The sequence below is a fragment of the Vombatus ursinus genome, unplaced genomic scaffold (genome assembly GCF_900497805.2).
Source record: "Vombatus ursinus unplaced genomic scaffold, bare-nosed wombat genome assembly UNPS02014959.1, whole genome shotgun sequence".
Classification (NCBI taxonomy): domain Eukaryota; kingdom Metazoa; phylum Chordata; class Mammalia; order Diprotodontia; family Vombatidae; genus Vombatus; species Vombatus ursinus.
The window spans coordinates 2,385,558-2,410,737 of NW_020954737.1; the positions used below are offsets into that span (position 1 = coordinate 2,385,558).

General features: G+C 39.7%; 1 long non-coding RNA gene across 1 annotated transcript in view; it reads left to right on the plus strand.

The window, feature by feature from the left end:
- The first annotated feature begins 1,665 nt into the window (after window positions 1–1,665).
- LOC114030392 overlaps window positions 1,666–25,180 on the plus strand; it is a 35,126-nt gene continuing 11,611 nt past the window's right edge. Inside the window, exon 1 of the long non-coding RNA XR_003567604.1 lies at window positions 1,666–1,763. This is a non-coding gene — a long non-coding RNA (uncharacterized LOC114030392). The remainder of the gene's footprint in view (window positions 1,764–25,180) is intronic.

Consider the following 25,180-nt stretch of genomic DNA (forward strand, 5'->3'; position numbering starts at 1 on the left):
TTCAGAGAAAAGGGAGCATAACCAAGAGAACAATTTATACAATGATAACAGGATCACAGAGAAAAAGACTTCAGAATTTTCATCAACACAATATAATGATGAACCATGAGTCCAAAAGAATCCAGAGGAAACATGCCACTCACCTTCTAAGAGAGAGAAGATGAACTTATGATGCAGAAAGAGACACACGTTTACAGACAGAACCAATGGGGGAATTTGCTTTGGAAGACAATGTAGCTGTGTTTTGAGAGACTTCCTTTTCTTTTTTAAATTTGCTGAATGGGGAAGAGAGTAGCAGGAGGGACAGACTAATATTTTAAAATACTTGTTACTCGAAAAATAAAAATAATAAATTATTTTTTAAAATAAACCGGCAGGCAGATTCATTTAAGAAATGCAAGCTTAAAAAAAAATGGAAGAATTACTTGCCAGGCAAAGGGATTTGCCCAAGGGCTCCCTCTTGCTTTTAGGATCAGTTACAAATTTCTCTAATTTTTAAAGCCCTTTACAATCTGTCCCCAGCCTACCTTTCCAGGTTTATCGCAAATACTCCTTCAAAGCCTTGACATTCCAATCAATCCAGCCAATCACTGCTCTCTTTATGTGCCATCCTGTTCCTCATCTTTGTGCCCGTGCACTGGCTGGCCCTATTCCTGTTCCTTACTCCTTCACATCCCCCTCAGAGAATCCCTCTATTTCTTCAAGACCATCTTCTGTGCGAAGTCTTTCCCGATCCCCCCAGTTTCTGGGGCCCTCTAACCAAGCTACCTTGTGTTTAACTACTTTGGTTTTATTTGAATTTATTCTATTTATATTTATTCTAAACATGCTAATACATGCTCTTCTCTCCCCCTTTATCTTTTATCCACTTATCTTTTTGAAAGAAGGAACTAATCCATCTTTTTCTATGTATCCTCAGTCCCTAATGCAATGTCTGGCACATAGTAGGTGATTAATAAATGTCTGTTGATTGATTGATTCAAATTATTGAATGATAGATTCAAAGTCCATCAAGTTAGTGCTATATGCTAGGCACTAGGCTGGGTATTAGAGAAGAGATCCAAAAATCTGAGCTTAGTGCCTGCCCTAGAGGGATTTCCCCATAGCTTCACATATGTTGAAAGACCAGCTCTGATTAGTAAGAAAATTTAAATACTAGGCAATAAAACCCATCAAAAAGAATGTAGCATAAAGGTGTTTCCTCCATAAATTCATAGAATATCAACATTTCAGAGGAACATTCATGGCCAAGGGAGTGAGAATTAATCATTATTAAAAATGAACAAGTATAATTAAAAATAAGTATTTGGAAATTTGGGGCTATTACCTTTCAACATAAAGTAGACACTCCCCTTTTGTTTAATTAGTGCTTTTGAGATGGTCTCCCTGGACTGAATCAGTCAGAGAATAGAAGGTTGCTTCTCCTTGCCCACTTTAAAAAGGGACTTAGGGGGGCATCTAATTACCTTATTATATGACAATACTTTACATTTATGTTTATGAATTAGCACATGGTAACAAGTGACTAATAAGTCATTTCTACAGCCGAGAAGGTGGTGCTTTATTATGTCATACCTTTGCACTCATTGGATGGGAGGAGAGCCTGCCTCCCTTTAAAACTAGAGCCAGGATGACTGACCTTATCATTTCATCATTTCAGTTCCAGCATCTTTTTCTGTAAACCAACCACCACCAAAATGATGACTGGAGGCTTAAGTGAAACTAAATCTGCAACTCCAGAAACGCAGAAGATAGTTGACGAGGTGAGGTGGTACTTTCTGGATGTAACTGAAAATAATGGGTTCTGGCAACTTGATAACCATTCTCTCTTTCTCTCTCTCTGTCTCTCTGTGTCTCTCTGTCTCTGTCTCTGTCTCTCTCTCTCTCTCTCTCCCTCCCTCTCTCTCTCTCTCTCAAAGCTTGTCAACTATGCTACGCTTTTCAAAGAACTCCTTTTTAGGTTTGTCTATCATCTCTATGAGGTTCACATTGGCTAGTTTATCCACTGCAACATTTTCTGTGACAGCAAAGAACTGGAAATAAGGTTAGATGGTCATTGATTTGGGGAATGGCTAAATATAAATGAAATAGAACATTCATATGCCACAAGGAATGATAAGTATGAAGAACTTAGAGAAGCATTGGAAGACTTAAATGAAATGATGCAAAGTAAACAGAAACTGACAAAAGAATATACACAATGGCTGCAGCAATGGGAATCTGGTACAGTGATGAGAGAGGCCTGAATTAGAAGTCAGTGTAAGTGGGTTCAAATCCTACCCTCTGAATCTTACTATCAGTATGACCTTTGGTAACTGGGGCTTAATCCCCTTGGGCCCCAATTTCCTCAAATGTAAAATGAAGGGATTGGAGTAGGTGGTTCCTGGTATCTTTTCCAGTTCCAGATTTATGATTCTATGAGGCAAAAAAAGGACAAAAAAAATAGTAAAACCAAATATTGTATAATTATAATGACCAAGCCTGGCCCCAGAGAAGAGATATGGAAAGGTCTTCTTTGCAGAGGTGAGGGACTATGGATGTGGAATGTTTCCTAGACTGTCAGACATGGTTGGTTGTTTTTTGTTGAACTGCTCTTTTTCTCTCTTTTAAAAAAAATCTTTATTACATAGCATGGCTCAGTGGGGAGGAAAGAGAGCAAAGACAGTTCTAGAAACAAAGGTGATGTAAAAACGAAAGGCATCAATTTTTTAAAAATAAATTTATTTATTTAGTTTTACCTTTCAACATTCACTTCCATTAAGATTTTGAGTTCCAAATTTTCTCCCCATCTCTCCCCTCCTCCAACCCCAAGATGGCATGTAAATTGATATAACATCAACACATATATTCATATTAAACCTATTTTCATATTAGTCATGTTGTAAAGAAGCATTGAACCAATGGGAGAAACCATAAGAAAGAAGAAAAGAGAGAGAGAGAGAGAGAGAAAGTGAGAGAGAGAGAGAGAGCAAATAATAAGCTTCAATCTGCATTCAGACTCCATAGTTCTTTTTCTGGATGTGAATAGCATTTTCCATCATGAATCTTTTGAAGTTGTCTTAGATCCTTGTATTTCTAAGAAGAGATAAGTCTATCAAAGTTAGTCATCACACTATATAGCAATTAAATGTTCTCCTGGTTCTGCTCGTTTCACTCAGCAACAGTTCATATAAATCTTTCCAGGTTTTTCTGAAGTCCAGAAAGGCATCAATTTTAAAAATAAAAATATGTGCTTCACTGGGTATTGAAGGACTTTCAGAATTGCTGTATTTGGCAACCAGACATTTTAAAAAATGCGGGAAATTCCTCCTATCAGTAGAGAACAAAATTACATGAAGTTTCCTGTACCTTATGAATAATCAACAGAAACAGATAACTTGGTTTAGTTCATGGACAAGAAGCTAATTGACAAAATGAGAACTTGTTCTTTTGTAACTTATTATCAATCCTTCTTTTGTCAATTAATTTAAACCAATTACAATATCTAGGTGTACTTACAATGCCACTAAGAAATCATGGACTTATCAAACTAAAAATTTACAATCAAAGAAAAAAAAGAAAATAACAGTTTTATGAAGACAAAAATACTATAGAATGGAACAAATTATTGCTTCTATTTAGATCTTTTTAACCATGTAGTGCTTAACATTTTAGAGCCAAGCAAAAATGTGACTTACATGCAAAAAATAACAATGATAACCTTGAATGTTTCCTTGATTTAATTAACTGTTGTCAACACAATATGTCACTGTCATGGGAGATGTCCAATTAGAAATGGGATTCCTTATGGTGGTGAGGCCCTCCAGATGCTCCTGTTTGTGGATAACACTGGGTAGATTGCATCAAACCCTGGGATATTTGCAGACTTAAAGACTCACAATCACAGGAAAAAAAACAAGTGGATGAAGATTGTCCATTGTATAGACTATGATATGTAGTTAAATGAATCGACAGCTTATAGAGTTGGTCCGTCGGTACATCTATCTCTGACAGGCACTGCAGATGGATGATGAAGCAGGCCCAAAATAGAAGAGGAAGAGGAGAAGGAGAGTAGGCTGTATTTTGGAAATGACATAGTCTTTTAATAAGCCCAATTATTTTCCTGAATCAGTGACCATTTTCTTAACACCACTATTCTGATGATGTTCATGGCTATGCATTATAGAATATAAGCATCCCAAATAATTAAAGTTAGGAGGTCACTTAGGAAGCATGGAAAGAAAGACACATGGTGGTTGTGAATAGTGCATTACCTATGAAGAATTACACAGAAGTGACACAAAGGTTATGTTTGACCAAGAGATAGTTGACCATGAGAAGGAGATGGGCCAGTGTGATCCAGAAAGATTCTGTGAGAGCCATAAACCTTATACAGTACAGATACACTGCCTCTGCTCTAGACATACCCTAATTCTCCTTCTTGGCACTCCATCCTATTTATTTTCTGCAATCTTCTATATGAGGAAGAATATATTAGAATTATCTATGCTGAGAATTTCCATGCCCCATTTTTGACAGTAGAAGAGAGGAAGAAATCCCTTGGCCATTCCTTAGCATCTCCTTAACCTCTAACACCCAACTAGGGTGGAAAAACAATCACAGTTGTCTATTAGAGATTCAGCATCCATCCTCTTCCCAAAAAGATTGACTTCTTTTGCATGAAGCAACCCTGGTGTAGAAGCCAGAATTTAGGGGACAATGAGTGATTAGCATGGTATGAATGTGCCAAATCCAGAATCAATGAACCCCTTCCTCCTTACTGTCATGGCATGAAGATCATCACCCACGGCCCAGTGACCCTGCTCTGGGCACTCAGTCCTGGTTGTATCTCTGGCCCTCCAGGGACTGGGATATTGATATATCTTTTCTTCTTAACCCATCTATCCTTGACTCCCTCTCCTCCCCTCATGTCCCTGAAAATCTCGTCTACTTCAAGCCTTACCCTGTGTGAGGTAGGTAGCAAAATACTTCTAAAGTAAAAGTCTATTTTTTCCCATATCATTGTTCAGTCTTTCTTTTCTATGAAAGCCTTCATTCCCAAAATGGTTGAAATGGAATATGATGATCAGACATGTAGTAAAAGTGAAGGGTAATTGATGGATGGTCTGCATGTTCAAATGGTTCTAAACAATATCCAGAAATCCAGAGGAATGGATACTTTACCTGTGGACATGGATAAACAAGAATGGAAGAAGAGGAGTGTATGGGTTTTGATCTGCACTTTAGGAAGGAGTGCCCATATAGGGAGATTCATAAAGCATCAAGGCAAAATCGAATTTACATAAACAGTTTTAATCTTAATATGTCAAAGACTGTTCATGTGTTTCTATGACTCTGAGGACCTTAGAGATGTACTATCTTCTATTAATCTGGCTCTTCTGCTGGGAATTTTATTTCATTAAGTACTTAGTTAATTGTAGATGAATGTAAATATTGGCACATAATGAATTTTTACACTGTATCTGAAATTCAGATACAGGAACTCAGAATACAGGAGGAGAAATAAGACACGTAGATGCAGAAGTAATTGAGAAATGAGAGAGACAGAGACACAGAGAGACACAGAGAGGGATGATGATAGCTTAATATATTGAATCAAATTCCTTTTAGGGGGAAGGGGAGCCTTTCTTTGTATCCCCAGAGCTTAACACAGGGCCAGGCATATAACAAGTGTTCAATAATCACTTATTTCCAACTGTATGACCTTAGGCACATCACTTACACTCTTTGGGACTCAGTTTCTTAACCTATAAAGAGTGTTAGCCTAGATGGCTTATGAGGACCCTTGCAACCCTGAGATTCTATGATTCTAAGAAACTCATAAACATCAATGGAAAGGCAAAAGAAAAGATGGGAAAGAATAAAGCAAGTCTGATTCCTTTGCTTCCTCTCCTCCTATGAGAACAATCACATAGCTCATCAGGGTGGCTACCCTCACTTAATTGCCCTGACTAATGAGCAGGTAAATGTGGTGAGGCAAATATGCATTTGATTTTCAACATGATCAAGGGCAGTGGGGTTCCATTCTAATCCTGTGGGTTTAGTCTAGATCAGACCAGTATGAGAGACTCATTCTTACTGTAGCAGCCTTGGGGTGTTTGAGCCATCCATAAGTCACTGAGTCCTGAAGACTCATACGAGGCTGTAAGATGGGTATTCACTCCTTTGGTGCAGATTGCAACCCCTCTAATCATATAATTTTTGTGAATTTATCTGCAGAAAAAATCATCTGACTGCCTCCTTCCTTAGTTTAATGACTATAGCTACACTCGTCCCTAACTAGGATCTACTCCGGATGTACAATTTTTCTCCTATGGGTAGACTATAGGATTCTAGATTCAGAGCTTAAAAGGCCTCAGAGTCACCTAATCCAACCTTTTTCTTTTACAGATTAGGAAACTGAATCCCAGAAAGATGAAATGACTTGCTCAAGGTCACAGTTTGTAATTGTTAAAATCATAATTTGAACCCAGTTCTTAGGAGTTCTGGATTCCAAACCCATCACTCCTTCCACTGTACTGCCCTTCCTCTGCATTCACAGTAACCTTGGAAAATTGGTGCCAAACTTTATACCCAGAGTCACCCCAGTGGTTAAGGAGGGTCTGGAACCCTCTCTGTCTTCCTGGGGTCCTCAGAAACAGAGACAATCTATGTCCAACTTCTCTACCCATCTGCTGGTGACGTGGACACAATAACATCCTTAAGCCATCATAAGCGTGTGACTAAAGATAAATCCACATGACACCAAAGCAGGAATAGTGAAAAACCCAATCAATAACCAGTTGCTTTTCTTTTTTGTTTGTTTTTGCTAGGTAATGGGGTTAAGTGACTTGCCCAGGGTCACACAGGTAGTAAATGTTATATGTCTGAGGCCGCATTTGAATTCAGGTCCTCCTGACTCCAGGGCTGGTGCTCTATCCACTGTGCCACCTAGCTGCCACCTAGCTGCCCCCTCTTAACCAGTTGCTTTTCATTCACGGATACAATGAACAACCTCTAAAGGCAGAGAACCTGGGTTCAAATCTTGCCTCTGACTTTTACATTGTAACATTGGGCAAATCTCTTCTCTCTGGGCTTTAGTTTTCTTATCTGTAAAATAAAGGGGTTGGGCTAGATGTTTTGTGAGGGCCCTTCCTTCTCTAGATCCATGAACTTACGATCTTATGCTCTACTTGTGCCAAGTACTCTGAAAAATGAAATGCCTGCCCTTGTGGGGCTTCCAGTTTGTTAAGTTAGACAATATAACTGCAACATAAGTTGGTTTTCTCTATCAATTCCTTTTGACCTATTTTGACTGAATTTTTCCACAGAATTGGTTGCTGTTTGTTTGTTTGTTTTTTCTGAATTGATTGAATCAACTAATTAGCATTATATTGATGACATGGAAGTTCTCAATGGTTATGACAGCAGAGGACTGGTTCAGGCAGATTCTACCAAGCTGGAAAGGCTTCAGAATAGCTAGGTGACTCAGTGGATAGAGTGCCAGGCCAGGAATCAGGAAGATCAGTCTTCCTGAGTTCAAATCGCCTCAGACACTTACTAGCTGAGTGATCCTGGGCAAGTCACTTAACCCTGTTTGCCTCATCTATAAAGTAAACTAGAGAAGGAAATGGCAAACCACTCCAGTATCTTTGCTAAGAAAACCCCAAATGGGGTCACAAAGGATTGGACGTGGCTTAAAATGACCGAACAACAACAAAGACTTTGAATAGAAGCCTAGCACCAGAATATATCTGCTCTCCCAGGGCCAGCTTAGCAAAGCATGGAAAGGCTTGTCATCAGAAATGTTGACCCCAGGTGATAATTTCTTTAGCCATAGCAACCATCAAAATAGAAATGCAGTGTGAAAGACACTTCAGAAACTATGTACAAGTCAGCCCATACCTGTCTATTATATTCAAGAAATAGGATAGTTCTATCAGCAGTTTTGTTTCATTTTCTTTTGTTCAGTCATGTCCAACTCTTTGTGATCTCATGGACCACAGCAAACCAGGTCCCTTCTATGCTCTACTATCTTTCAAAGTCTGTCCAAGTCCTTGTTCATTGTTTCCATGACACTATCCATCTCATTCTCTGCCTCCCTTTCTCCTTTTGCCTTCAATCTTTCTCAACATGAGGGTCTCTTCCAATAAGTTCCATTTTCTCACCAGAGGGTCAAAGAATTTAAGTTTCAGGTTCAGTATCTGACCTTCCAGTGAGTGTAGATATACTGTGGAAAATCAATACTAATAAGGGTTCCTGTTTTAATAATAATAATATTCATTGAATACAAATTTCCAAAAAAAAAAAAACTGCCACCAGATGAGACACTGGGAAGCTATGTGACTTAACTAAAGATTACAAAACCAGTTGGAAATGCAGAGTTGCTAAGTGGGGTAATACCCTGGTTTGATTAATAGCAGTTGTTCCTGGTACCCTGTCATTCTCTCATTATCATCTATAGGTCTTTATATAAAGTCAAAACTATGGAGCACTGAGTGAAGCAGACAGTGGGTAGCTGTTAGATAAATATGACCAAAACAAAGAGCCAGCGTGGATCAATTTCAGCTGGACAGTCTCTTCATTTTCTGAAGGCTAAATTATTCAACACATTTCAAGTATTAAACTTTACCTCTGAGTAGCATTCCTGACAAACATAGGGTTTTACAGAAGAAAATGTGCAGACTCCGGGGTTAGGAGATATGGGTTCAAATCCTACCTCTGACACTTACTACCTGCGACTTTATTCAAGTCCTTTAACTCTCTTGTGCTTCAGTTTCCCCATTTATAAAATGAAGGAGTTGGCATATATGGCCTCTCTCCGAGATTTCTTCCAGCTCTAGACCTATGATTCTACCAATAATGAGTTGTCTACGCACTTCAACACCATGGAAAGAGTTGGCATATGCCAGCAGGGACCCATTCTAGACCTCCTCATCCCTGGATACTGCTCCACCCTTGAGATCTTAAACAAAGTCCTGCCCCTTTTGGATCTCAGCTTCTTTACTGTCACCTCACCCACCCCCCTATACCTACTGAACCTGCTTTTCACCCACATTGGGACCTCCAAGCACTCAACCTCTCCCACTTCATTAACTCTCTATTGACTACTTTTGGTTCCCTACCCACTCCAGATTCTGTGGCCAGTCACTTTTAATGCTGCCTTCACTCCTCCTAGGCTGCCATAACCTTTTGACTTTCTAATCTCCAATTCAGGATTAGTTTCAAAGTCCACTTTGTCCTCCTCTTTGATTTCTATACATCATTAGACACAGTAATCACCTTCTCTTTTCAAAAAAATTATGTATTTGGTTTTTTTCCATCACCTTTATTTCCCATAAACTCCCTTCCCCATGTAGGGAGGCATTCTTTATAACAAAGAATAAAAAAAAGAAAAATTATTCAGAAAATCTAATCAATAAATCCCACCAAGTCCAACAGGATTTTCACCATTTTGTACCCATAGGTCCCTCCTCTGCAAAAAAATAATGGAGAATGGGATCATCTCTTTATCAAAATTCTCTCTTGACTCGGACTCCATATTACTATACTCATCTGGTCCTCCTACCTTTGTAAACAATCCTCTTTTTTCTTTCTCTTCTGTCTTCCGTCCCTTAATTTTCAGAATTCCCCAAGACTCAGCCTTCAGCCTTCATCTCTTTTCTCCTGGATAAATTCATTCTCTGGATTTTACCTCCTGAACAGTGTCCTTTCTCATCATGGAGTAATCTCTATCAAGAGGCCCACTCTTCTAAATGGTGACTTTCTAGTCTGGACTACCATTTCATGAGAAGTCCTAGCCATACTCACCACTCCTGGCTCCACTCATTCTCTGTACTTCTCCCTTACTCTCCATCTGTCTTGTACCCAATTGTCTGCTTCTCCCCCTCCCTCCACTTCCACTTTTCAGTATCCTTTTATGTGTTCTCTTTCTCCATCTTATTTGCTTATATTTGTACCCCTAGCACTTAGCACAGTACCTGGAGCATAGGAAATGCTTAACAAATGCTTTATCTATAAATCTGTACTCTCTTCCTTTCCCATTGCTCCAACTATTACCTCTATACTGGTTGACTTCCAAATTCCAAATCTAGGTCTCTTCCCCCAACCAAACTCAAATACCTCAGTCCTAGCTACCTAAGAATCATTTCCACTCAGACATAGTACTGTCAACTCAAACTCACCAGGACCAAAAGTGAACTCGTAAGTCTCTTGTAAATTATTTGTCCTCATCTTCCATCCCTGTCAGTGGCACCAGTAGTTCTCCCAGTCACCTAAGTCTAAAACATTAGATGTATCTTCAGTCATCCTTCGCTTTTATCATCTATGTTCAACTCATCAGGGATAGGAAATGTTTCCTTCAATACGTCTCCTATCCTTTCCCACCCCCTAGCCACATTGTCTCCTTTCCTCTAAGCCCTCAACACTTCACTCTTGGATTACTCCACTAGTAGGCCTGTCTGACACAAAGCTCTACGGTATTAAATCTATCCTCTATGTAAACCTTCCTTAAATATTTCTATAAAACTTTCTATCATTACTCTGCTTAAAAAAACTCCCTATTTTCTATTGAAGCAAGTCCAAACTCCTCTATTTGGCTTTCCAGGTCCTCCATAAGTGGGTAGCTCTCTGCCTACAACAACAAAAACAACAACAAAAGTTATTAACCACTTGCTGCCCACAGGCCACTATGCTAAGCAGTGGGGGAGAAGCCAGTTGAGATGAGATGTAGTCCCTCCCTTCCCAGAGAAGAAGCATATTGCAGCGGAAAGAACCATTAAACCATTAAGTGGAAAGAATTAAGAGACATAGGTTCAAATCCCACTTCTTCCATTTGCTACATATGTGACTTTGGGAAAGTTTTTAAACTTTTCTGGGCCTCAGTTCACTCACATGTAAAACGAGGGGGTCAAGCTAGATAGTCTCTAAGGTGTTTTCCAGTTCTAATCTGTGTTCTTATTATGAAAAGTACCTTCCAATCCATCTAGCCATGTGAACTTATGCCCATTCCTGCCTCCTTTCTTTTGCCTTTGTTCTCCTACCCTACTCCAACCTCCCCACCACAACCCTACCCTGGACTTCCCTCTCGCTTATCTTTCCTCTACCCAATGAAATTGTGACCCATCCATAAAGACCTCACAGAGCAGTGCTTGAACTCCAGGTAGCTGCAGAAGCTGCAGGGAGATCATGGAGGCAACTGTGATTGGTTAAAGAGAACCCCCTCTTCAAGGAGACAGAATAGCCCTGGCAGCAATCAATCAGACCTCAGTCCAGTTGTCTGCCCAGAATGTTCCCAGACTTATGGCAGGACCTTAGGTTTCAGGCAAGTTAATGCCACATTCCATGAGAAGCTCAGAAAAAAACAGTAGTGCATCAATGTGTGCTGAATGGTAGGGACATGTGGCAGCTCACTGGATACCTTCTTCAGAATGCCCAACCTGGGAGTCCATGGGTATCTCAAATTCAGTGTGTCTAAAAGTGAACTCATTATCTATTTCCCAAACTCTCTTCTCTTTCAAACTTCCTTGCTTCTATTGAAGGCACCACTGTCCTTCCCATCTCTCAGGTTTGGAACCTCAGCATTACCTTCATCTCTTCACCCTCCTTCCCTCTATATATTGAATCACTTACTAAACCTTGCTATTTTTAACTCCATAACATCCCTCACGTCCAATCCCTTTTCCCTACTCATAGGGCTTCCACCTAAGTTCAGCACCTCATCACCTCTTTCCTACATTATTGCAATAGTCTCTTAATTGGTCTTCCTGTCTCAAGCCTCTCACCACTCCAGTCTATCCTTCATCCTCCTGCCAAAGTAATTTTCCTTAAGTACAAGTTTGACAATGCCACTCCTCCATTAACTTTAGTGGTTCCTTTTTACCTCTAGGATAAAATTTAAAATGTGTTTAAGGTTTTAAAAACCTTTATAGTCTGGCCCCAACCTATCTTTCCAGCTTCATTCATTGTTACCCACTACTCTACCCTCTGCAATCCAGCCAGACTGGCCTTCCCTCTATTGCTCATATAACACTCCATCTCTGATCTTTGCCTTAATTGTACCCAATGCCTGGAATGCTCTCCGTTGTCATCTCTACTTCACAGAATCCCTCTCTTCCTTTAACTCAAACATCACCTTCTACAGTTATCTCTTCCACATTGCAGGTGTTAGGGGCACAGTGCCCCCACAATTTGGAAAATCCACGTAAAATATTTTGACTCTCCCTTCATACCAGAGAAGAAGTCTGATATTTTTCTCTTTCTTTTATGGGATGTTTACAGTACCTTATTATAAATTTTGGGTCAAATATTTGGTCATTGGCTCTGAGTCATCTGCTGGCCTTCATGTGTTATATGTGACTTCTACAAAATTCCCCCAAAATTCCCATTTAATTTCTTATTCTGACCCACACATAAATAAGTTTATACAAAGTAAATACATGATCAGTTGGGGTGGGGGTGGGTGCACTAGCAACATGGGGCATCAGGCAAGGCTTCATATAGAAGCTGCCACTTAAATAATTTTGAAAGGGAGCCATGTTTTTTTTTAATAGGTCTTCCATTTCTAGTCCAATATTCTTTCCATTACATGTCACCTTCTGCCTACTACTATGACGGTAAGTTGATTGATCAAAATGAAAATTACAATGACAATGATTCTGGAAAACATTCAACCGCCTAAATGTACAGGCAGTCTGAGTGCCAGTGACTGTATGGGCCTGTCTTAATGTGGTTTGTGTGTAGACATTTCTCTGTGTATATCACTGTGGATATATTTACTCTGTAACTAGGTATATGTGCACACACCCAAGTATATTGGTATGAGCTTGTGGTTACCTGATGTAACTTTGTGTTAGAAACTTCTTTCTCATGTGAACTCAAGGCTTGGATACATTTTGGATACTTCTTTGGTTTGTTGACCTGTTGCCCCCACCAAGATGGCTTGGGAACTTCAGGATGTGCCAATCCCCAGAAAGAGTCAGAAGTTCCCTTACAGGCACCTCAAAGTCAAAGTATGAACAGTTATTTACAAATGATTGGAAACAGAATTTTCAGCGTGCTAGAAAGAAGTCATGCCACATGCCACTACCCATCCTATGAACCTAATTCTGTCTCCCTTCCCCCAAACCAAGACCTGCCTAGCTTCTATGATTTACAATATAGGAGTCGACACACATACACACACACACCATCCCTTCCCTCTTTGCTTCCTCCTATCCGAGCCATTTTCTGCCTTCCTCTCTGTCTTTCCTTTCCAAAGCCACCTTAATCTCTTTCATATGCCACTACAGTGTGAGAACTGGTTCGGAGTTGATAAGAATATCAAGGCCAGAGTCCTTCCAAGAAGGGCTTTATTCATAAAAGCAAACAACCAAACAGCTCAGGATACTGGTTGGTTGGGTGGAAGGGGAATGGGGACTTGCTTATATCAAAGCTGAAGGGGGAGTAACAGGGAAATTTGCTATGGCATAATCTTCGTGCTATGCAAGCAAAAAAAAAAAAAAAAAAAAGACTTGCACCTGCACTGTACTGGGTCTTCCAGGTGGCCATCTTGAAATAGCTATACTTTCACTTTTGAGAGTCCCTTCATTATCATATTCATGAGACATTAATGGCAGCTTTGACAACACAAAAATTACTACCTGACATTGAGGAGTCTCATTACAACAAGGTTGCTGGTGATAGGGCGGGCTACAGAGTGGTGAGGTTGCCTATTCAGCATATGGGGGAAGTAGTTGTCTGTTCAGCATATGGGGAAGTAGCTGTCTGTGCAGCATATGGGGGAAAGGTCTAAGAATAGGGAGAAAGGGTTGCCTAATCAACATATAGGGAAAGGATGGGGCCTCACTGCTCTAGGGGAAAAATAGGACTTTCCTGTTCCTACTCCATTTTCCCCACTTCTTGCATTGTGGAAATTGGGACGAACGCCCAAGTCATCATTGGCTGCTTCAAGCTGATAAGGAGCAAAGGTAGAGCATGTCAAAGCAGGGTTACTGCACATGAGCAGCATGGGAGGAGGCAGTGGAGACCTCAAGGGAAGTGGGATTAGGAGAGGATGTAAGGACTTTGATTTGAAAGAGGTGCCTAGCAATGAGAAAGGAGAGGATTAAGAAGGGGAGGACCAAGGAAGAGGACCAAAATGTTTCTCCTGATTGGCCAATTCAGGTTTTAGGCCTTTCTCAGGTCTTGGGGGTTCAAAATGGTTTGGGGAGGGGTCTACTTTTGGTCAGTGGTGCACCAAAAGGCACCACCTGCAGACCGTCTAGGCATCAAAAAACTTCACTCTTCCTCAGGGAGTGGGAAGAGATGTCCACTTGGAGCAGGCATCTTCAGATGATTCAGGAGTCCACATCCACAGGTTGGCAGCTGTAGGAGTAGTCAGAAAGACCTGATAGGGACTGTTAGAAGACATATGAATTGACGATTGAGAGAAAACAGCATAACATAGGTCCTTGGTTAAAGGCACATAGAGATGGCTCAGTTTCCCGGTCACGTGTGGCTAGGTTCAAATAATACAATAAAGTTTTTTTCCTCATAATTCACAAAATTTCACAATAATATCAAATCAGGTACAGATTAAACTACTCAGAAGGCTCATAATAGACTAGTTTTGAGAAGGGAAATTTACATGTCACCAAGGTAACCAAGACAACTTTAACATGAACCATACAAATCAATACAATCATTATTACCAATGTTAACTATCATTAAGTTCCTTATATCCCAATAATCTATTCCCAATGTCTATTTAAGCAGTACCTTTTGTATCCCAGATGTCTCATGTAGTTATCTGGTCCCCAAATATCCTTTCTTTGACAATAGGTTTTATTCTTAGGACAGTTCTAAAAGGGAGTTCTGGGCAGAGCCAAGAGGCGGAAGGAAAGCAGTGACTGTCTTTAGCTCTCTCCCAAAGCCCTCCAAATACCTAAAAAAAAAATGGCTCTAAACAAATTTTAAAGCAGCAGAACCCACAAAAAGACAGATTGAAACAAATTTCCAGCCCAAGATAACCTGGATGGTTGTTTGGAAAGCTCTATCGCGCGGGGTGCAGAGAACCTCAGTTTGGCGTGGGCACGCAGGCCACAGCAACCCTGGAGCAGGCCTCAGAGGACTGAATCGCGGGCAGCTGTGGTGGTTTCCAGACTTCTCAACCCCTGAACACCAAAGACAACTTAGAAGGTCAGTGGGAAAAGTCTGTGACTGCGATGAGAGAGAAGCTAGGTCTCAGCTGCAAGTCTCAAGCGCTGTGGCTTTTTCCTGAGCTTCTGGCCCACAGACTGAGGGGGAATGGAGTGGCTGATCAGAGGGGGATTGCAGGGATCTTTTTGCCAGTGCTGAGGCAGGAATCTCTTGCTTTACCAGTGCTTGGATCTGAGTTACAGTTCTGAGGGCCGGTGCTGGGGCAAGGAAGAGCGCTGGCGTGGTGGAGCTTGTTGTGGCAGTGGAGAGGAAACACCTTGCCCCTTATCATAGCACCTTGGAAGAATTGAAAATTTACAGGTCCCTAGAAGTACCTCTGAAAACAGCTGTACAAACCCCCAAAGCTTGGGACAGTATACTCTTCACATTGGAAGCAGACTTTTACCTTAACAAAGAGTTTAAAACTCAGGTAATTGGCCAGGATCATGAGTAAGCAGCGCAAAAAGAGTCAGACTATATTATCTTACTTTGGTGACAAAGAAGATCAAAACATACAACCAGAAGAAGACAACAAAGCCAAAGCTCCTACATCCAAAGCCTCCAAGAAAATTATGAATCAGTCCCAGGCCTTGGAAGACCTCAAAAGGGATTTTGAGAATCAAGTAAGAGAAGTAGAGGAAAAACTGAGAGTGATGCAAGAAAATCATGAAAAACAAGTCAACAGCTTGCTAAAGGAGACCCAAAAAAATACTGAAGAAAATAACACCTTAAAAAATAGCCTAACCCAAATGGCAAAAGAGGTCCAAAAAGCCAATGAAGAGAAGAATGCCCTAAAAACCAAAATTGGACAAAAGGAAAAGGAAGTTCAAAAGATTACTGAAGAAAATGCTTCCTTAAAAATTAGTATAGAGTAATTGGAAGCTAGTGACTTTGTGAGAAATCAAGACACTGTAAAACAAATCCAAAAGAATGAAAAATTAGAAAACAATGTGAAATATCTCATTGGAAAAATAACTGACCTGGAAAATAGATCCAGGAGAGAGAACTTAAAAATTATTGGCCTATCTGAAAGCCATGATCAAAAAAAGAGGCTAGACATCATCTTTCAAGAAATTATCCAGGAAAACTGTCCTGATATTTTAGAACCAGAGGGCAAAATAGAAATTGAAAAAATCCACCGATCTCCTCCTGAAAGAGATCCCCAAAGGAAAACTCCTAGGAATATTATAGCCAAATTCCAGAGTTCCCAGGTCAAGGAGAAAATATTACAAGCAGCCAGAAAGAAACAATTCAAGTACTGTGGAAGCACAATCAGGATAACACAAGATTTAGCTGCTTCAACATTAAGGGACTGCAGGTCATGGAATATAATATTCTGGAGAGCAAAGGAGATAGGATTACAACCAAGAATCACCTACCCAGCAAAACTGAGTATAATCCTGCAGGGGAAAAAAATGGTCATTCAGTGAAACAGAGGACTTTCAAACATTCTTGATGAAAAGACCAGAGCTGAATAGAAATTTTGATTTTCAAATACAAGACTCGAGTGGAACATGAAGAGGTAAACAGGAAAGAGAAAATCATAAGAGACTTATTAATGTTGAACTGTTTACATTCCTGCATGGGAAAATGATATTTGTAACTCATGAGACCTTTGTCAGTATTAGGGTAGTTGGAGGGGAAAAAATTACATGTATGTATATATAGATATAGATAGATAGATAGAGGGCACAGTGTGAGTTGAAAATGAAGGGTCATATCTGGAGAATAAAATTAAGGGGTGAGAGAGGAATATACTAGGAGAAGGAGAAAGGGAGAGGTAGAACAGGGTAAATTATCCCACAAAAAAAAACCCAAAAAAGAAAAGGCTCTTACAGTGGAGGGGAAATGGGGGAAGGTGAGAGGGAATGAGTGAATATTATTCTCATAGGATTTGACTTAAGGGGGGAATAACATACACACTCAATTGGATGTGGAAATCTGTCTTACCCTACAGGAAAACAGGGGGGGAAGGGGACAAGAGAGTAGGGGAATGATAGAGAGGAGGGCAGGGAAAGGGAGTAATCAGAAACAAATACTTCTGAGGAGGGACAGAGTCAAAAGAAAGAATAGAATAAATGGGGGGGTGGGATAGGATTAAGGGAAATAGAGTTAGTTTTTTATAGCATGTTTACTATGGAAGTGTTTTGCATAACTGCACATATATAACCTATATTTAGTTGCTTGCCTTATCAATGAGGGTGGGTGGGGAGGGAGGAAGGGAGAAAATTTGGAACCCGAAGTTTTAAAAATACATGTTTAAAAAAAATGTTTTCACATGCAACTGGGAAATAAGAAATACAGGAAATGGGGTACAGAAATCCATCCTGCCCTACAGAAAAATTGAAGGGGAAGGGGATAAGAGAAGGGGGGAGAGATAGAAGGGAAGGCAGACTAGGGAAAGGGGTATTTAGAATGCATGCCATCTTGGGGTGCAGGGAGGGGTGAGAAGGGGTGAAAATTTGGAACTCAAAATCTTGTGGAAGTAAATATTGAAAACAAAAAAATAAATAAAAGTTACCATTAAAAAAAAAGAGTGAAGGAGGAAGCCACTGGAATATACAGAACCAAGTTCTGACTATTTGCAAATCTACTATCAGCTATGACGCAGGAACTTTTCAAACGAATCTGATTTGAAAAGTCCAGGCTCTAGGGATCTGTCCAAGGCTGATATTTCTCCAACTCTTGAGGAAATCAGTGCGTAGAATGAGTACTGACTCTAAAGGCAGAGAACCTGGGTTCAAATTCCACCTCTGTTGTGAGGCTTTAGACAAGTCAATTAACTTCCCTAAGCCTCAGTTTTCTTATCTGTAAAATGAAAGGATTGGACTTGATGATGTCTGAGGTCCCTACTAGCTCTACATGTATGAGCCAATAAATTCATTTACATCTTGTTTCAGGTTATATTCCCTGATATTTTGGAAATGTCCAGTTGATTCATTTTCAAAAAAAAAAAAACACAATGAAAAAATAAAAAAATAAAAGGGAGTTCTGCTTTTCTGGTTCAGATCTAGAAGCTCCCAGATAATTCTGACTTAATATAAATTAGTATAGTCACTTAAATTTGATTCTCCATTTTTGAAACTTCAGAGAATTTCAGTTTATATATCTGCTATTTCTGTCCTTACCTAAATCCTGTACCTGGTATAAGGATCTTTTAAAATATGAGGGTTCAACCATAAAATGAGCCTTTTAAAATTATCAGACAGATGCTTTAATAAAGGAGAAATAATTTCACTTACTTTTACCATTATCCTATATAATTAGACATCTATCACATTACATTTTTGTCTTATTACTTGGTCTAATCATTTTCTCTTTAGGAGGATGTTATCCCTATATTATTATTATTTGGCCATGAATGTAAGTTAAAATTGTAAGCTGTTCATTCTTACATCCCATTATAGTAATTCAGGGATATTCCAGTATCCATCTATTATTTAATAGATTTAGTATTGTACTTATAGAACTTCTCAATTACAGAAATTTGCTATAAAAGGAAAAAGAGGGATTATGTCATATATCATGACAGAAGGAAAAAAAAAACTTCCTTAGTTCTGTTTGATTCTAGGCATGAGTCATGTCTGACAGCCAATCGTGTAGTCACTAGATGTTAAAAGCAACAGGTGGAGAATTTTCCTTTTCAGAAAGGAAATAGCACAATTGGGAAGTAGAGTCAGAAAGGTCCTACCTAGGCTGTGTCCAACGTCATCTTCAGAACTCCTCCCAGGCACAGACATCCACCTTTAGCAGTTCTCAACCTATAGCACATGCCATTCTACTATTGGTTTCATGATAATTCAGACAACTATCCCCGTAATCAAAGCTCAAAACAATAATAAATTGCAGTCCTATAAAGCCTTGAGTAGCAAGTTCCAATAATCAGAGCTTCAGGTGAATTTGGCTCTCAAGAATCACACATCCTAGATAATAAATATTTAATCTCACATTGGTAACAATAAGAGATTGGTCACAGAAAAATACTACTGCTTTCATGATCCCTTTAAACAATGGGAGCATCTTAAAGTGAGTCTTAAGCAGTTTGCGTAAATTTCTGCAAATGTTCTAATTCCAGATTAAAATAATATTAAATTTCCCATTAAGAAAACACAAAAGAGCTCGTAGGTTACTACCCTTCACTAACATAACTGTCTGTATTGGAACCTCATTCCTTAAACAAAACAAAAGGTTCCTAACTTCAACTTCTCAGGTTGATGGATTTATATCCTTGATGCACAAGATTGTTTATTCTTCTCTAACTATACTCACTCTGGAAGAAAAAACACTTCATGAATTGAAATCTTACACATATGATAAGTTCAGACACTAATTTAACTCTTGCATATGAGATTTTTTTTCTTTTTGCAAGGATTTTCATTTGTTCAGTAGGAATTCTACAGCACAGACAACATTTGCACAGAGTTGATAAGAATTTTAAGTGAAACTTCCTCTTAAATATGACAAAACTTGGAAGTTTATCCTAACCCATTCATTCTCCTATTTTTTTTGGTATAATTCTTAATCTAACATCTGGATTATAAGAGGAATTGTTTTTTCAACAACATATTTGATACAACTGTTTACCAAATTACATAATTTAGAAATGTAACAATACCTTGAACATTATGTATTTAAAACTTGAAACAAATCATCAATTTAGGCAAATGCACTTTCAAATCACTTTGCACAGAGAATCATTCTTCTCATCATTAATATGTTGAAACTACAACTCTAAACCACCTTATATATTTTTACAATAGCCAAGATTTCAAATGAAAAATCTGCTATCATAGTAAATATCAGTATTATTATTATTATCTGTTTTTAACCAAATATACTTCAATAAATATTTAATAGTTTTTAAATCATTTATTTTTATCACATCCTTTTAAAAGGCTCAATTCACATGCAACAAAATCCATATTAAAATTGCTTTAACACCATTTCTATCTCACAATGGTCTCTCAAATTTTACAATCTAAGAGAGTTTTAGAAATACAATACAGTTTAGAAATACAGTAATAGCACAAATTTCAGGTGACATCTGTTGCATTTTCAGATTATCACATAGAGAAATTACTGATCTTATTACTTTGGGTATTTAAAACCCACTTTCAAATTATCAAGTATGGAACAATTACATTAAACTAGACAGATAATAATAATGTTGTATCCAATATATGCTAGTCATTTTATTAAGCACTTTACACTCATTATATCATTTTGATCCCATAACAACAACCATTACTATTTTTCCCTTTACATATCAGGAAATGGTGCAAACCAAGATAAAATAGCTTTCTGTACATTTGAAATTGGAACAGAGAAGTGTAAGGCTTACTAAGAGTAGAGGCTGGCTGGCTTCTCACCTCACTAGGCACTGCTAAGGACACCCAGATTCTCCCAGGCAGCAGCTGGGTGCTGGGGGGTGTGGCAGTTGGCACTGCTTAGGGGGTGGCTAATGCCAGGGCCTTCCCAATAATGATAATTCTTGGTAGCAGGGTTTAAGGAAGGTTCACTACAGGCCTGAACTGTCTACCTCTCCCCTCTTCACAGCTGCAGAATTTACTGAGTCTGGGGTGGTTTGCAGTTGCTGGGATAGGGTGGACAGAATGTATAGAACCTGGGTGATATTTCTAGGCTTTCCCTAGAGGGGCAGGCTGCAAGGTGCCCAGGGACACAGGGCTATTAGGGCCACTGCCGGTCTGTGATTGCTGCCCCTCCCCTCCTTTTGCCAAGTGGGGAAGGCTGATTTAAGTTTTTCCTACAATTCTCCAGCATTGTCTTCTCTTCATCTGATCCAAGATGAGAGGGGTTGACAAGAACCCATGGGTCTATTTACAATCCCCATGTTGACATATACTCTTAACTCTGGGGACGGAGTGGGGAATGCTTAGCAATCAGAACTATGTGGAGGTGTTTTAGCAGAGGGTGAGCTCATGGAATTACCCCAAAAGTCTCAGGAGTTTTCTCCTGCAATCCCAAAATTATCAATTTCCAGACTTCTTAATGATTAATCTCAAAACTTCCAGAATCTGCTAAGATGTTTTTAGATGTATCTAACTTTTCACTGTAATTCTGGGCTAGCCAGGCCAAGAATCATAAAGAAAAGAGTCTTACAGGTCTGTTTGTTTTTCTAGCTGCAGCCCTTAGAAGTCTCTTGCTGGATGTATTTTAAATCTTACTAGGTAACTAAAGAGTATCTAACTCACAATACAACACCTAGACATTTTAAAACACAAAGACACAAACAGACAAATACAGAGTGCATAATTAATGACAGTGAGAGAGACAAATTAGAGGTTTGTTAGAAACCTCCATCACGAATTTTCCTGTTTACAAAAAAAGATCTAATTGTTAGATGGTTTTATAATTTAGGGATTTGTTTTCCAGACATTTTTCCAATCTTTTCGAGAATACTGAGGCCAGGTAGTGTTACAAAAAAAAAACCAAAAAACAAAAAAAAACTAGACACTTTCTCCTCAGGCTACCTCTTGCAAATTTTTCCCAATTCTTTAACAAGTAGCCCAAAGAGGGGCATGCCAGGATAGATGGTTCCTGTCCCATCTCAAACAACCAGAATCCTCAGGGGTCTCAGCTTCCTGAGAAGATGGGGAGAAAATGAAAGTATGGACCATTGCAATCAAGGTGTCCCTTAGTTTAATGGAAGGCTACTACAGTAGGACTGCATGGTACACAACTCCCTCTAGAGTTGGTACTATCCAACTGCCACTGAGAAGTGGAGGCTTCTCGGGGATTCCCCAGGTTTTTTGTGGGTAGGGCAAGGGAGAAGACGATCTCTATAAAGAAAGTGAAAAGACTTATCCATCCTGGACTGGGGTCAAATCAGGGAAGCCGGCTTAAGAAAGGAATCTGGCATAGGAGGAAGAGAGTGCCACTGAGGCACTAACCTCTCATCCTGGGTTTCAGCACCAAGAAATGCAGTGGGAAAGCTGGTTCAGAGTTGGTAAGAATACCAAGGCCAAAGTCCTTCCAAGAAGGGCTTTATTCATAAAAGCAAACAACCAAGCAGCTCAGGATACTGGTTGGTTGGTTGGAAGGGGAATAGGGACTTGCTTATATCAAAGCTGAAGGGGGAGTAACTTAGGGAAATTTGGTATGGCATAATTTTTGTGTTATGCAAGCAAAAAAAAGACTTGTGCCTACACTGTACTGGGTCTTCCAGGTGGCTATCATGAAATAGTTATACTTTCATTCTCGAGAGTCCCTTCATTATCATATTCATGAAATGTTAATGGGGGCTTTGACATCACATAAGTTACTATTAGGCACTGAGGAGTCTCATTGCACTTGCATGGTCTTGGGAGAGTCCCTTGACCACAAGGTTCCTGGTGATAGGGTGGGCTACAGAGTAGTGAGGTTGCCTATTCAGCATATGGGGGAAGTAGTTGTCTGTTCAGCATATGGGGGAAAGGGCTAAGAATATAGAGAAAAAGGTTGCCTAATCAACATATAGCAAAAGGATGGGGCCTCACTGCTCTGGGGGAAAAATAAGACTTTGCTGTTCCTACTCCACTATTACCAACAACACTATTGATAGTCAAAAGATATCTTCTTTCTGAAGAAGAAATGCAAGATATCATTAGCCAGGTGAAAAAATACTCAGAATCACCAATAATTAGAAAAATTAAAGCATTTCTGAGTTATCACCTCACACCCATCAGACAAAGATGACCCAAATAAAGGAACATGGCAAATGCTGAAAGGGCTCTGGAAAACAGATCCGTTAATATATCCTACCTGGAGTGAGAAACAAACAGTTTGGGGGTCAGATTCTCAGCTACATGGGTAATCCACTTTCCTCCTTTGCTTTGTATATACAAACGTTCATCTTATTTGATGCTGGGTAAGTTCAGGATAAAAGGGAAGAGGAAAGAAGCAGGAAAGGAGGGGAAAGAGGAAAGAACAGCCTCTCCCAGAGCAGCTGACTGTCGACTCATCATACTTTGTTCCTTTTTCCTTTTGGGGACTTAGTTACACCTGTGCCCCTAGCCCTAGATTACTCCTCCTCCCCTGCCCTGCCCCAGATTTGTCTGCTACCTTCTCCTAGAAACCCTGAAAGAGTGGTAAGCATTCATTCTGAAGCTGCTTCCGAGTCAGGGCAATGGATGCTCAGAGACTGTTCCAGAATCATTCAGACAGCAGTATCCCCTCCCATCTCTATGGCCCTAAGACATTATCTCCTGTGCCTGCTTCCATCCGCTCCCCACAATTCTATTAGGCAAGGTGGGGCAGGGAGTATTGTCCCTCCCTCCACATCTCTACCTGCTGAAATCTTTCTCCTTCTTCAAGGCCCAACTCAGGTTGAGCCCCCTTCTCCAAGAAGTCTTCCCTGATCTCTCCAACAAAATGATCTCTCCCTCCTCAAATTTCCTTATAGCACTTAGTCTAGACCTCTTCTCTGCCCTTATCAGTGTCCCTTGAATCCTATTAATCTGTGGTAAGTGGTATTCCTCACATATTAGAGTATCAACTCCTTCCTTTAATAAACATTAAGCATCTACTATGTGCAAGGCAGAGGAGCTGTATTGCTCCTCAGTGTTCAGCACAATGTCTTACGCTACAGTGTAGCTCTTTCATATGTTTGTTGAATTGATTTGCTCTGACAAATGAAGCACTTAAAATTCAGAGAAGTTAAATGACTTATCCAAAGTCTCACAGCTAGTAAGCAATAGAGTTCACATGAACCCTAGTGTCTTGACTCCAAGTCCATGGTTCTTTTCCTTTGATCATGCTGCATCTTACCAGATTTGGAATATTGTGTTATTTCTGGGCTCCATGGATTTGTGAAATACATGTATGGGCTGAAAAGTGTCCAAAAGAAGGCAAGAAATAGAGTGAAGGGCTTCAAGTCCATGTCACATGAGGATCCATTGAAGGGCCTGCCGGTGTTCAGCCTGGAGAAGAAAAGACTGTGGGGGAATGAAATATCTACCCTCCAGTAGCTTTCAAAGAAAGCAGCAGCTACGGGGCGCCAGAGTGCACAGAACACTGGGCCTGGAGTCAGGGAGACTCATCTTCCTGAGTTCAAATCTGACCTCAAACACTTACTAGCTGTGTGAATCTGGGCAAGTCACTTCACCCTGTTTGCCTCAGTTTCCTCATCTGTAAAATGAGCTGGAGAAGGAAATGGTAAACCATGCCAGTATCTTTGCCAAGAAAACCCCAAATGGGATCATGAAGAGTCAGACATGACTGAAACAACTCAACAACATTTGAAAGCCTATCATTTGGAAGAACTATTAGACTTGTTCTGCTTGAAAACCTGGAAATACTTGTATGGTCTGATGCTGAGTGAAATGAGCAGAACCAGGAGAATGTTGTACACAGTAACAGCCACGTTGTGCAATGACTAATATTGATAGGCTTAACCCTTCTCAGCAATACAAGGATCTAAGATATCTCTAAAGGCCTTATGATGGAAAATGCTATCCACATCCAAAGAAAGAACTATGGAGTTTGAATGCAGATCAAAGCATACTATTTGCTACTTTTTTTTCTTCTGTTGTGCTTTGTTTCCTCTTTCTGGTGGTTCCTCCTATTGGTTCTGATTCTTATTTACAACATCACTAATGTGAAAATGTGTTTAATAAGAATGTATATGTATAGCCTACATCAGATTGTGCGCCATCTTGGAGAGGGAGGTGGGAAGGGAGGAGGAGAAAAATTTAAAACTCAAAAACTTATAGAAGTGATTGTTAATAATTCAAAATAAATTAATTAAAAAAAAGAATTGTTCTGCTTGGACCCAAAGGGAAAAGGCAGGAACAACAGGAACAATGTGTATAAGTTGTAACTAGGGTCAATTAACTATTAGAGCTGATCAGAAGCAGAATGGACTGACATGTGGAGTCGGCGATCTTCTTGTTTTTCCTTTCAAGTAGAGGTTGTGTGATCAAGTGCCAGGCATGTTATATCAGGGATTCCTTTCTGGGATGGGTTGGACTAGATGGCCACTGAGGTCCAGTCTATCTCTAAAATTGCTGCTTCTCTGGTTCTCTAC